The 15,186-nt window shown below is 37.6% G+C and overlaps 1 long non-coding RNA gene across 1 annotated transcript in view; it reads left to right on the forward strand.

Annotated features, from left to right (window-relative positions):
* Nucleotides 1–15,186, forward strand: part of LOC308176279 — a 247,241-nt gene that overhangs the window by 4,468 nt on the left and 227,587 nt on the right. Inside the window, exons 4-5 of the long non-coding RNA XR_013938205.1 lie at nucleotides 6,883–6,955; nucleotides 13,254–13,338. This is a non-coding gene — a long non-coding RNA (uncharacterized lncRNA). The remainder of the gene's footprint in view (nucleotides 1–6,882; nucleotides 6,956–13,253; nucleotides 13,339–15,186) is intronic.

Here is a 15,186-nt window from a genome sequence, read left to right on the forward strand (position 1 = left end):
AAGGAGGGCTAAAGCCTCAATGGGGCCATGGGTGGGGTAGCACTGAGAGGTGGAGAAAATTCCCTGTGGCTGCTGACAAACTCAAAGACATTGTACCTTCTCTTTAAGGACTCTCAGTGGGTGTCTTCAGCCAAGTCTTGCCTCATTGTCACCATTCATGTTTAAACACTGCCAAGAAGTTACAAAAAATCTTTTATATGTTAAACAGCCATTCCAGGAAGTTTCCATTTGGTATTTTAAATGACAATTTACTTCTGTCTCTGACAATTTGTCTCAAATATTTCAGTGAGTAATGAAGTCACAAATGTCCGAGCATTTTTGAGTGCTTTTCCAGTATTTCTGTGACAACTAAATTTTTCACTTATCTTACACATTGAGGTTTCATGATTGCAACTACTTTCAAGCTTCATTTTCTGGGGTGAAGGTCATAACCGATGACTACATTTTCAGAGTAAATATGTATTTTAAAGGTTGTATTTCAATTGTCAAGCACACTAAATCATACCAAAATGTGACTCCGGAAATTGATCTAACCTGCAGCTGTTGGCAAAAGAAGATCATGAGGACTCTTTGCAGAGGTAAACAACAAAGCAGTCTATTCCCTCTTCAGTTATTGCTTCTCCCAAAAGCTTTTGGGAGACAACGTATGGCACACTGGATGCAACTGAAAGATGATGGAGTTGAGCATATATTCCTAAATTCACTTTGGGATTTATATTGTGGATGATGTAGATGGCAGCTCTGCAGTAATAACTTCCTAGGCACAGCTCTGGAGAGCTCACTGTGGTCAGTGTGGCCCAAGCTGGAGCAACAGAAGGAGGACAGTGCCTTCAGAGTACATGCAGTGGCTGGCAGGGAAGGAGACAGTGCTGCCTGCAGAGCTGTGCACAGGCAGACTGGCTGTAGCAGGCAGCAGCATCTGGTGTGTTGGGTGCAGGTGGGGGCTGCACAGAACAATTACATCCCACATCTCTGCTCATGGCTCTGAATCCCAATTTCTGCTGAGTATGGACACCCAGGAAAATGTTTAGCACTTTAGCTCAGAAATTCAGATTTTAGTGTCAGATTGTTAAAATACCTAAAAGATCACCTATACATACTGTATTTTTTGCCCAAGCCTTGACCACCCAAAGTCCTTTTGACAGTAGTGATGCAGACACCTCCCCAGTTCATGAACACATCTTCAATGGAACTATGTTTGTTTATATCAGTTAAAAATCTAATAGTCTGGACCACACTTAAAAGGAGGTATTGAGCTCTACCAGGGTGACAGGTGCAGCCTTATGGTATATAGCAAGGAGAGCTGACATTATCATAAAAAGTCAGTGCCCTAGAGAAGTAAAAATAGAATAGGCCACTTCCATCAGTTTCTGGTCTGAGAAAAGCATGAGGCTAAAAGAAAAGCATTGAATGTCTTTAATAGCTATAGATTAGAGAGTGAAAGTGGATCTAAAAATCTTACTTTTTCAAGGACATGTTCAATACCTATCCAGTGAAGAGATCGCAGACTTTTAAAGGGATTAAACCAATGATTACACTAGAATGGCATTGCCACTTAGAAATAGTCTTCTAAATTACAGAGGTTGAAGGAAGGGCAATAAGGAGCAAGCATGAAAAAGGCTAGTGCAAAAGGGCAACAACACTAGGGGAGCTGGGGAGGAGGCTTGTTTTTTTTTACCAGCAGCAAAGACCACTACACATAAATAGTTTGGAATAAGATTCACAGCTGTTAAGACAGAGATACTGTTAGGGAGGATGTTGCAGGACAAAAAAAAAAAAGAAGAACTATTTGTTCTTGCTCATAAAGATAAATTGGAAATATCTTGAGTCTCCTGGAAAATTATAACAGGTAAATTTAAGTTCTTACTTCTTAAGCTTAGTCATCAGTGAATACATGTGATGTATATGCAGTGTTTGTAGTAAATACAATAATTAGAATAATATATAGCCTACAAGATGTATGAAGATGTATGTGAAAAATGAGGAAACAGCTAGCTTTTAAGAACAACATTAAAAGTATGTTGACTTTTATATAATGAAATTGCTTTCTCGCTGTTTTCTGCAGAATGAAATGTTACTTTTTGAATAAACATTTTTGCATTATGTCATTAAGATTATTGAATGATAAAAAAGAGGGAAGATTTGTTCCTAAGGAGTAGTGTTTTTTTAGTACTAAGGGACTTTAAATGCCAGAGCAGAGATGGCCTATAAATCTAATTGCCAAAGCCACTATTAAAGCAAGAAAGGAATTTAGATGGGATTTGTTCAAATGCCATGTACAGTAGAAGGCAAATAGAGTCTAGTCCATTGTTGTGATTCTGGTAGGAAATAAAAACACCCAGGTCCATAGGATTACTTTATTTTAAGAGCGATGCAGAAAAAAGGGAAATTACATCTAAATCCATTCATTTTGGAAATTAATTGCCTTGAAATGACAACCACCTTGAAAAGGAAAGTCACTCTGAGTCTGATCCAGGACCCACCAATGGCACTGGGAAGATCTTCAGTGACTCCACAGAATTTTTGGGAAGGAATCGGTGGAAAAGGCCTAAAAGCCTTGGAGTTAAGTTGCTCAGTGTCCTGCTACACTGCATTTTTTTCCATCATGTAGGGATAGAACCTGGATCTACTGTCATGCACTTGGATTCAAGTCCTTTTTGTGTCTAGAGCACCTTCCTTAGATCATATATTTCAGCTGCGATAAATATACAGAAGGTCTAATGTTAGGGCTAAACTCAACTACAAGCTTAGCCCTGGTTTGTAATGTCCTTTTTTGGCTGTTCCTGACACATCAGTAGAAGAGCAAGTTCATTATCTCCCAAGAATGTCATTTCTTCGGGTACTGTGTACAGTGAGTGGGCACACTGAAGCCACACAGCTTAATCATGAGCATTATATAAAATTGAATGCTCTGTTGTTAGAAAACCAAGCTCTCTATATTGTTAGTTATGAAATTGCCCTGTATCAGACACTGTTGCTGCATTTGTTACAGTACAGTTGTCTGAAATTTTTCATGTGGAAAGCTTTCCAATTGAAAGATACATTTCTGCCAAAAAGCATTTTTAATGAAAAATGTCAGTTCCAATGGGAAAAAATCAATCATTTAAAAACATTGAAGGACTTTTTTCTTTTCTTTTGGTTCATTTTTTAAGAAAAATGAAAATTTTCTGTGCTTTTTCTGTGCCTTGCACAGTTATCCAAATCCTCAGCCCTGTGGAGAACACTGCCTCCTAGAAAGACTTGTCCTTTTCCCATGAAAGGGAGGACATTTTTCTCAGGGTTGCCACTGACACTAATGGTTTTCCCAAAGTCACTGTTGAAACTGTGACTTGCATCCTTTTGGAGTGTAAGCAGAAACATCTACTTGCCAAAAATAAACAAATAAACAGCAATTGAATAGGAAATGCACCCACTCAAGTCCTCTGTAAATGTGTTCAAAGGCAGGGTGTTACTTTAAGAGCTTTCACAGATGTGTTACCCAGGGAATTATGATGTTTGGCATTTGGAAAATATTCTTCCTCTTGAAACCCCCTACCAAACACCAGCTGGTTTATACGCAGTATCCCAGGTAAGTAAGGTAGGACTTTCAACTCCATTATATGACTGGAGAAACTGAGGAGCAGAAAGGTCTTAATGGCTTGCTGAGGTCTCCACTGTGAACATCTGTGGTGAATTGTAAGATATATTTTTTTTTTTTCTCCCTATTCTAAAGTCAAATTAGGAAACAATGCTGCTGCTTTATGTCCCAAATGCTCAATAAGCAGCAACGAATTGAGAATGCAGGGACTTGCATTTTAAAGCTATGAGCTTAAATAGAGAAGCTTAAAAAGCAATTCTAAACTTAACTGATGACTAATATAAGGATTTGATAGCATAGAAATTATCACTGTTAGCTGGTCTCTCAGTTAAGCATTTCTCTACTAGTTATCTCAATGTTTGGTTCAAAGGAATTATGAGGACTGCATTGTGTTTTACAACCGCAGCATTCTTGAATAAGAAGGAAGGTTAGATACTGAGATCTTTAGACTTCCTGTAGTTTTCCACCAGTGTAAGAGAGCAGACACTGTGCCTGAAAGGCTTTTCAAACTGACTGCAGACTGTTACTGACTAAATGCTTGGTTTAATTTGTGTGCCGTTCTCTGCGAAGTGTCCTGATTCCAAATGGTATGAAAGAAAAATGTTAAGGTGCTGAGAGAGGTGACTAATTAACGATTATGAAAGAGAGATTAAATTCCAGTCAGCCTTTGTAAAGGGTTAAATGGCCAGATGAGATGTCCTCTCCTGTGAAAAGGTATGGAGCTGAGATGTATGCCCTGCAGCTTTTGTACTCAGTCTAAAGGAAAGTAGTTTTAAGGTGCCCCTAATTACTTGTCAATGGGGGATCTATATATCCCTTGATCAGCACCAGGATTTAAAAGGTATCATGATTTTGCCCTCTTACACTGGCCTTGCAGCCTCAACACAAACTATCCTTGAGAGGATCTTAGTAATTCACCCCATTCATTTTTTTTTCTTTTTAAATTTAATGCCAATTACATTATCTTAAACACTTTCAATTTCAATGGAAAGAGGAGAAATAGCAACTCCATAGGAATATTTCAAGGGGATTCTCAGCCAATATAAAGACAATAGCAGAAGATGCTGATGTGTAAATTGTGGCCAAGAGGTAGAAGAGAGAGAAAGAAAAGAAAGATAAATTGAAAAAAAGGTTTTAATATAGCAGAGCACAAAGAACCTATTCCTAATCTCACACTAGTTTTACTCTGGTGTAATGAAATGAGGGCCCCTGTGCAAAAGCCAAACAACAGAGGAATAATGTTTCCTACTATGCAAAACAAACAGTGGTCTTCTGAGAAGAAAGAGCAAAACTAAAAGAGGGCAAGTAATAGAATTTCAGGTTTCCAAGCTGTCAAGAAGTGCCCTTTGATCAGTTTTATCAAAAGCTGCACTGATTGTCTTCAACCAGGGCTGGTTTTGAAAATATTAACCCTCCAGGGTTCTATTTTGTTTTCTACTAAATCTAAAGGCAGTGCAATATCAGGTCATTGGAGCTGGGTGTAGATAACATTTTACAGCCTGATCCTGTGGAGATGCCCGATTTTCTCAAGATAATGCAGTTCAAGGGTTCTTAGCAGCTTTCTTAAAGCTTAGGAAACATGTTTTCAAAACGTTGATCAAAATCCACCCCACTTAAGGTATTTAAATGAAATGGACGGATTGTCTTCTATTCCACCTCTGTAAGTTTTCAGTCAAGAAGAATATACACCCTCCAGCTGATTAGGTGAAAAAGTATGTTTCCATTTTGAATACACTTTGTGGTACTGCTTACCCATCTCAGAAAGGCTAAACTAGAACTAGAAGTACAGACATGGGTGACAAAGAACAGAATTTCTTTTGTCCAAGGACAGATGAAATAGATTAGTATTTTCAACACAGGGAAAAAAAAAAACAAAAACAAAAAACAAACAAACAAACAAAAAAACACCAACACAAAAATATGGTAAACAATACATGAAAATTTTGAGTTGCATAGGGAGGGAACAGGAAACTGGTATTCGCTTTCTTGTGATGGAAGAATAAGTCAATATCAAACAGAATTAACCAGTCCTCCCCTTTGCCACGTCAGCTCACATGCCTAGAAGTATCTAAAGCACTGCATGAAAGTGCTCTCAGGCTCAGGATTCTCAAGCATACTGCACACTCACCCTTCCTTGCATTCTTGACATGGGACAAGTACCAGATCAGTCAAGTTATTCACAAGGGTGCTGTCCCATTTCTTATGTGACTGGCTGGGAAATCCATCTTCTTGGTAGTGGGACTTGTCTCATAGTCAAAACCGTGGCAGAACAAGATCTTCCTGAGGCAAAAAAAATATCCTATAAATTCAAGGCCTCTTATCCATAAAATGGAAATTTCCAGATGTACTGTGAAATCAAAGGTGTCTCCGGCATGTGTTTCGTAGCTGAAGTAGATGAGTGAAGGTTATTCATCCTATATGGAGAGTCTGGACAAGAACAGCCCCAAAGCAAATGAACTGGGACTTGACAGCCTTTGTCCAGACTTGAAAACAGATGTTCAACAGGATGTCAGGAGAGAATAGATTTTTAATTTTATAGTTAAAAAGTGTTTTGGAGAAATTCAGAATGGAGACCATGCCAGCCTGCAGTCAGGAAACTCATGTCCTTGTTTCCGTGATTTACACAAGCGAGGTTCAAATCAGTTCTCTGGGTCAAGATGGGAAAGGTTGTCTTACGATCAGAGCTTCAGCAACCTTCAGGGAGCGAAACCCGTCACTACACTGAGAAACTCTTTAAAGGCCTATGAGGCTATTACCGAAGCTGATCTGTTTTGTTTTTTTTTTTCTTTTTTTCTTTTTTTTCCTCTTTTTTAATGTGTATATCCCATATACTGTTGTATTTGACTGTCTCATCTACAAAGCAACATGCTTTCTGCTTGAATCAGAAAAATCTACTGTTTACAGACTGGTTTGCATGTATGCTTGAGTGACTGCTTGAGAGCTAATACTGTTAGTTTTGGTTGACTTAAGTTACACTGAAATCATTTTAACATACCTTTCAGTTAACCTGGTTAGCACAGTGTGGAAACTGTACAAGAATTCCTTTCGTGTAAGTCTGTCCTTGGATAAAGCTTGCATTTGGTTAGGAATAGTTTTTTGTTTTGTTTTGTTTTTTTACCCTAAAATTTCATGCTTTTACCTTCCTACTTTGCTAACGGAGCACCTGGTTAATGCTTTTCAGCAGAAGATACCAGTTCCATATAAAGCCCTGCATGCCTCAATAAGGGCACATCTGATGTTACTGTTTGAAACAATACATAAAGTTTTGTCTTAGGACACTTGTTTTGGTCAATGTTTCATGACAGCTGTTCTAAAGATTGCCGCAGCCTTATGTCTCAAAGGCCTGGAGTATGTCTGAAATACCACTCTTGGCACAAGGTAAGTAAGGTAGATGTATATAAAGTACTTATGTGCAAAATGTGAAAATAGTACCTACATTGTTATGTGCATGGTGTTTTACCTCCTGAAAGGGTTCTTATGAAGTCAGCTTTCAGATCTAAATTTTCTTTGGGATTGCTCTGGGATTCTAATCAGGTTGTGATCTAACCCACTCTGTTCCAAAGCTGCCTTACTCCTTATCTTTCTATGGGTTTTCCTGCCTATGTAAATGCTGATGTCAACTCAGCATGGCCATTCAAGAATCATTTCCACCCAAGTGGTAAGGAAGGCTGGATAATAATGATTCCAGGGCTTTGCCATACTTGCTATCTGGCCAAAATGCATTTTTTCTGCCAATCTGTGTATTGCTTGCATTGCAGATCGATGTTTTTTAACGTTGGGATTAATACATGCAGATTAGTGGTTCTCTTTGAGCTGAAAGCAATGGTTTAAAAAAAAAAATCTGTTGAGGATATAATGGATTTGGTGGCAAATGCTTCCAGCTGTCTTTGAGGGACACCACAGAAAATAACTGTTTATTTTAATAACTGGAATTGTACTTCTAATAAACATCATTTTCAGACTTCTGTTGCGTTGTAGACATATGCTTATAGAAACAGGAATATTTGTTTAAATTAAGCATAATTAAGACAGAAATAATGCAAATGTTATTTGGGGGCTGTAGTGTAAGTCTTTCCTGGAAATTTTGTAAGTCTTCCCTTTTAAATTTTAAAGTATTTCCATTTGGTGGAATGGTACTTACTATCACTCTGGAGTAAGGAAAAAATCCTTAGAGTTAGATGAGAATGATTAGGATGATGTTAATGACTTACTGCCAATAATAAATGGCTCTTTAAAATCCCGTATGGAAAAGGACCAAATCGACAGAACTAGAATTTTTACCAAACCCAAGTATTGACAAAAATACTAATATTTAGCATTTCCTAATCTACTTTATCTAGTGTTCTTTAACTTATTTTTAGAAGCTGAAAGATTTTTCTTCACATCTTTTTTTTTTTTTTTTTTTTGTGTGTGTGTGTTCTTTAAATCTTTTTGTATCTCAGTTCAGCTAATGTTTTTCTCAGGGTTCATTCTCCACTTTGAAAACTGTATCTTATTTCTTTCCTTCCCTTGGTGTTCCTCCATATATGCCTTTGTTGTGCATCAGCATTCTGAAACAGCTGGGAAAACTACCTTAAAGGCCTGAGATTGTTATACCTTTCCTGTTTGCATACTTGCATCTGGTGATATCGCTTCCATCAACCTCACTGCATTAAGGTTCCTGATAAAAATGAGAATTTTGAGGTTCTAATCCATCAATTTGAATATTACAATTATGAGAAGTGCCACAATACAGGACCTACCTGTAGTGCTGCTAAGAGATTTATACCACTTAACTATTTGCCCTCCTCTCTGCTTTTTCAATACAGACAAGGTATTTTTGAAAACAGCCATAAAGAAACACTTTTCTATAATTTTTTAGTCCCACAACTCATCATAATAATTAGGTAAATATTTGATCATCTTTTTCACTTCAACTTAGTCTTTAGCTGAATTGTTAATTTCTAATTAGGTTTCAGGGATAAATATTTCTACACTCACTATTACTGCCTTTGGAACAAACTTCATAATTATTACAAGAATTTTCAGATTTCCTTTTCACTTGATCTCCCAGTTATGATTTGTAGATTAGCTATCCCTGGTGCACTGGGCTTAGCCAGTTTAATGAGAAACCAGAATTCAGCTGACAAAGAGTGATCCTACAACTCGCTGAGAGTTTCTTCCAAGCGTGATGACTGCCACCAATTTCATTAGGGTTTGACATTACTCAGTGTTTTCAGAGATTCTCAAGAGTCATTCTTTATTTGTGTTTATACCATATTAAAATAACTATTGTAATTCAAACTCTTGTATAAATATCTGAGAAGTGTCAGTAATAAATAGTCCTAATTAGTAGACAGAAATAAAGTAGTTTAATTTAAACTCCATGAGCACAAGAAACAGATGGGATTAAGTGCTAATAATTCTCTTTTTTTAATAACAAGCTCTTTTTTCACTTTTTAATATCTATCATCACAATTGAATGTTTTATTTTCCAAACACGTTTTCAGTGAATTGCAAGCTTCTTGGGAATGTAGCTCAAATTCTCCTAATGAAGATGTGGCTCTTGTTAATTAAATTAATCCATTTTAATTAATATCTGTGCCCAGGAAGTGAAAACCTAAACTTGCTTCCTTCCTCTGTTCCTTTGGGGAACATGAGCTTCTGTATACGTAAAGAAGATTTAGCCCTTTTGAACCAAACAAAAGTGTTTTTAAACAGACCTACTCATAATACTCTATTAATAACAGGTATTCAGTACAACATTTCTACAGCGCATCCACAGATCAAATCTATGATCTGATTCAGTTAGTCCTGTGTTTCCAAAGCATGTTGGACTACCATGCATTAGCTATACAGTGCTATATATTTGTAAAGTAAGTCATGTACTTCAGAAGAGCATCAAAATGATTTAATACATAATGGAAACATACAGTATGGCTGTAGAAAACCTGATTTTTATATAGAAACTGCAATTGTGCACCCAGGCTGTAACAGTCCATAGATGTGCACACACTAGATCTGATCCATCTCAAGTTTTTCTGCGCACAAAACCTGGCTGTGCCATGCAAGAGCAACAGGTTTTTGCCTGGACAATAAGTTTTTTCCCCAGAAGCTTCAGTCTGATTGTGTATATCTTAACTGATACTCACTGAGTCTACCTAGGTAATCCTAGGAACATATATGACCGTCCTAAATTAAACTGTGACTTCTCCAGCAGAGTGCAGTCTCTCTGTACTCTGCATTTTGTCCAGTGGTACATAATCACCCAATCCTGCTGTCAAGTCAGAGGTCTGGGTGAAAATGAAAAAGTAATTTCAGCATCGGTTTCTCATCCTTCAGGTCAATGAGTCTTGCTCCTCTCTCTCTCGATATGAGAGCTGGACAGCATGGGGCTGTTTTATATTCTGAATTGTCACAAATAGCACTTAGTATTCACTAAAAAGCTATTGATCTCTCTCCCTCAAGTCCTAAACCTACTTGTAAATCAGTACCTCACATTGAGTGAAGCACTGGAAAATAATAAGAAATACTGGATTTAACAGTTTCTCTGAAAAGATATTAGACCCCTTACCAGTGACCACTGCTGTTGACCTAATGTCCCATCAGTACTGCAGTCTGCAGGCAAGGCTCCTGGTTTGATTAAAAGTTCGATTTCACCTTGTGCTTACATCCAAAATGAGATGATACTGTTCAGTGCTTGACTTTGTTTGAACTCCCATCTGGCTGGTAAACTTCAAACAACACTGGCAGCCTTCACAGATCTGATACAAGAGCGGATGTCAGTGCTGTTGTTCTGTAGGCACACTGTGGAGGAAGGAGGCATATATAAGCAGTTTAGTTCAGGCTTGAAAATGCCTAGGTTAGCACAGAGGTTGCTTCACAGTTGTATCTGAGCTTTCAGGGATAGCTTCTTGAGCCTCCACTGGCTGCAGAACAAACTTGCAGTCCTGCCTTTGTAACTGTTTGATGACTGAAGCTAGATCCTTTCTCCTTATCTTCCTCCAGTAAGAGTTTTCTTTTCAGGCTGACTCAGATATGCATTCAGAGGCTCTGAAAGGCTGACTCAGAGATTTGGAGTATCTCAGCTCGCTAATTAAACAGTCTTGTTTTCAGACTATGTCCTTGTGACAGCACCTTAGGACCCTCAAGCTGCTTTTCTTTGCTCTGTGCAGCTGATCTCAACAGTGCTTAGCCAACCTGCAAGCACCACATGCTACTTCTCACTGTTCATTGTCCTACCTCTGCTTGATCACTCTCACCCAATCCTGGATTATTGCACTGGCAAAGAGTTGGTTTGATAAATGCTTGTTTTGCTGTTGTCTGAAAGCTGTCAGTGTGACCAGCATTATGGAAGGAAAGAACATGAAGTTTATCATTTATGCCTGAAGAAACTTCTTATAAGAAAAAGAAAACTAAGTTGGTCTGACCCAACTCTCTCTCTTTTCTCTTGTCTTCGTGGCTTTCACATTCTGAACCTGTTTCAGCTGGGTGGCTTATATTAATACATCGCCTACTGATCAACTAGGCTGACAGGAAAAAAAAAATCAAAGAGAATGTCAGAAAATGGTGGCATAATTCTGTTCCCAGCTGGAGAGCTCTTTGTCTGTCTTGTCAGAGTTAGAGACACGATATGGGTCACAGAGAACTCGCTATACTGACAGTTGTTACTTCTGGGATTAGATCGATATTTGTCTGTTTCCAGGAATTAATAGAACAACTGCCTGCAGGAATATATTGTAGAGGTAATTTTTCTATCAGTGCAGGATGCTTCTGAATTTAATTCTGCTCTTCAAGGCACCATTTACTTTTCTAATACTTAAAGCCACATGCACTGCTCACAAGAAATCCTGCAGGTAAAGAGAAAACAGAAGAATACATGTTAAAGGATTAGACATAATATGAATTGTGAAGTCTTATGTAAAACAGATAATCATATTTTTTGAGATGTTTTGCAAAGAAATTTTGCACTTGGCAGGGCATTTAAGTTACCTGTCACTTACACCTTGAAGATCAGCAGAGAAAACCTAATAATGCTTGCACTCTTAAGAATGATTGTCTTTGTAAAGCGGTTATCTTTGCAGCATTATACAAGGCAAAAAAATGTCAGGTTTGTCATCTCCAATAGCTTCTTTATAAAGTGCAAGTGGCTTAATTTCAAAGGACCAAAATGAATAGAATATTTTCTTTCTATTTCTAAATCCTTTTCTGCTATACACTTTAAAAAAAAAAAAAAAAAAAAGCCAACAGCCAAATGCTCTATGCTGCTCCACAGTGAATTTTAGGAAAAAAATAAAAATAAATAGATCACTATAAGAACAAGACCAATGTAAACAGATAATGTCATTATGTCTCATTGTATGGTGACTGATAGTACAGGTTGACTGCCAGTAGTGATGGTTGTGCATAGGATACAGAATTGGAGGCAAAACTAGGCTCAGTTCATTGTTTTCCTTGGATCAGTCTTTTCAATTCCTTAACATAATGCCCCATTTTAAAAGATATTTTTCAGTTTGTCCTTGAAAATTGTTACTAATGGCCTCGTTAAGCAGAGAGAGGATTACTACTTATCTATATTTATTCCAGTTTCTGCTTTAAACATTGCTTTGTGCAAATATACCATGGCATTTAATTCCCTCCATTTATACATTTGACTTATTACATTTTTTACAAATACTTATTAAGTTATTTCGGTCCTGTATGTTCCCTAGCTATACAATCTTATTTATGATTTCCTTTTTGTTCTCATCCATTATAGATGCTAAAGCAAACCTGCAGGGGTAAGGAAAGGTAGATTTGAGCATGGTCAGTTAGTGTTGTGGTCTAAACTGTCATAGAACAGGACCTGGAAGTATTGGAGGAGTAATCAGCCCAGGAAGAAAAATGTGATGAAACTCTACTTTCTCCTTTGAATCCTCTCTGACCGTATGCTAACCTGAAAGCAAGGTATGGAAGGTATAGGTAAAATAACATGGTGTGGGCTAATTTTGTTTACTGCTGGGTACTACTTCCCAGCAGAGCTGAATAGATATATCTTCTGTCAGTCTACTACTCTGAAAACAAAATCATCAAGTCACTCCCACAGGAAATGGTTATTTTCTCTGTACTGTTAATGCAGTTATTTAGAACAACTAGGAGTCCAGGAACATAAAAGCAAGGGTGAAATATTTTGAAGTATTTAGGCAACAAAACCACATAGATAGTGGATTTCCTATCACAATGATCTTGGCTGTATCACTTTCTTATGTAGTGTAATACAAAAATATTTCTGATTGTGTCTAGAAGAGGTCATAGCACAGTATGGCTGGATCTTTGTAGCAAAGGGGTACCTGCAGTTTCTCAACAGAATCCTAGTAAAAAACAAGGATCTGATTACTACATCTAAGACTGAGGTTTGGCTCACAGAGGTATGATAATCCCAAACCAGTGAAGCTAAGTGGAAAGATGTGTAGAATTGTTTGAGCACTGAAAAGATGCTGAGAAACTAACAACAATAAATAATCTGTTCCACTTCAGTGATGGAAACTGATTTCAGGCATATCTAGAGAGATGAATATGATTAACAGAATTTCAGTTTTGTGTCTATTAGGAATCAAACTTTGGACTGACAGCCACTGTTTGATTGTTTTCAACTATTTTTTACCATTTGATTAATGTCATTTTTTTATCAATTTAAATTTACTCTGCTGAATGGAAGCTTACAAGTCAGAGATTCGCCATCACAGAAGCAAATACCTTGGCTGAAGATAAGATGATCTATTAGAGAAGAGCCATATCCAAAGGTAGCAGAACATCTGTACTGAGTTTTTTTCTAGCCTAATAGGGAATTGAATCTATTTCAGCCTAGGGACAAAATACTGCATCACTTGTGTTTGAAGAAATGACTGCAGAACATTTGCTACCATTGATCATTTACTGCTCCCTTTTCTGGCTTTAACACTGTAATGTCCTCTGTCTTGAACAGTGGGTTGTGTGAACAAAATGCATGTGAGTGAAGTTTTGTCAGTAACTTTTTGCACGGTGCCCTTTCAGAGTGCACTTATCATTACAGATATAGAGAGCAGGAATGGAAAAAGTGCTGCTTGGTACTAGTTCTACAGTGTAATCGGAGTTCAGATGTAAAATGTATTTTCCAAAAGAAAACAAATGCCAACTTCTAGTGGCCAGAAATTCAAGCACTTAAAGTTGAAATTATTAATTGTAATATAGAAAAAATGCCTCATTCAGACCATAGAAAATGAATAGTACCTTTCCCTGCCAGTACTCAGCCAGTTCATCTTTGAATAGGAAGAAAATTATTTTCTTAGAGGCGATCAAATATTTATATTACTTGCATGTGTTTCCCCTATTGATAGTAGATGATCACAGAGGGCAAAGGTGAACAAATGGATTAAAAACAATACTGCACAAGTAATGTTGCATGCACTAATATTACATGCTTCGTTGCATCTTTGGTTATTCATTCTTTACACCAGTCCTCTGGGACAAAATCAATGAGACATTTTATGTTATGCTTCAAAGTCATCATAATTGTTTGTTTGGAAGCAACATTTTTTTCCCTTTTGTCAACCGAGCAATTTGCTGAAGTACTCAATTTTGTAACAACAGTCAGGAATAGAGCCAGAAGCTTTTTAAAAATAATAATTTGAGGAGGGGAAAACCCAAGAGCAACAAAACCCTATGCTGAAGTGCTGGCTTGTTTATAACATGGAATTCTCCTCAGTGGGGAATCATAATGCGAAAAAAAATTCCCAATAGCACTTTCTTCAAACATCAGCGTTAAGCATTATTTATAATATGTGTGTGACAACAAGGTGTCATTGCATAATTAAAGCACCTCAGAAGATGTGTACAGCAAGACATCCCACTGTCAATTAGCTGCTTGAGTGGTCAAGTCTCCACATAAAAGTTCTGAATATTATTTCTTATGAGAAGAGCAGCAATGTGCCTGACCCTTTCTGCCTTCTCAATGGGTTTTGCTTTTTTTTTTTTTTTCTTTTTTTCTCCCCACAGTATTGCCTGAATTTGTGCTTTTTCTAAATGTCTGAGTTCTTAAGGACTACCATTTAAAAATGACTAACCAGTATGGTATTTGTATCTGTATCAACACCCAGAAGCCTTGACAGAGGTTGCAAAGGCAGTGGTTCCAGACATTGTACAAAACACTTGGTAATGAGCTTCTCTAGTGCTTTTCTTAAGGTGTCAAAATGCTTTATTGTCAGTCCTGGTCCATCTTGTATGTGTGGGAATGGAGGCACGCAGTAGTGAGGTGCTTCCCCATAGTCAGCGAGGAGGCCAATAATATCAGTCAGGGAGGAAATGAGGCTTGAAAATCTGGCAAGGCTTTGTCCATGCTGTCACGTCCAAAATGCTATAGCATGAAGCTAGGAAAAGACACCTCAGGTCTATCTCAGCAGTCCACGACCCTAAACCAAGGCCTCCTCACTAATTAGGAGATTATTCAGAAATGGCTATAACTGAAGCACATTTAAAAAAAAAAAAAAGCGGAAGTATATTGTTAACATCCCTCTGTCAGAGTAAGACCCTCTGGGGATGCTACTTGGCTGCTTGTAAGTGTATTTAACATAAAGCAGAGATGATTGAAAAATGTAGCTTGTAGCTCCCTGGGG

This window comes from Anser brachyrhynchus (genome assembly GCF_964034855.1).
Source record: "Anser brachyrhynchus genome assembly, chromosome: 12".
NCBI lineage: Eukaryota > Metazoa > Chordata > Aves > Anseriformes > Anatidae > Anser > Anser brachyrhynchus.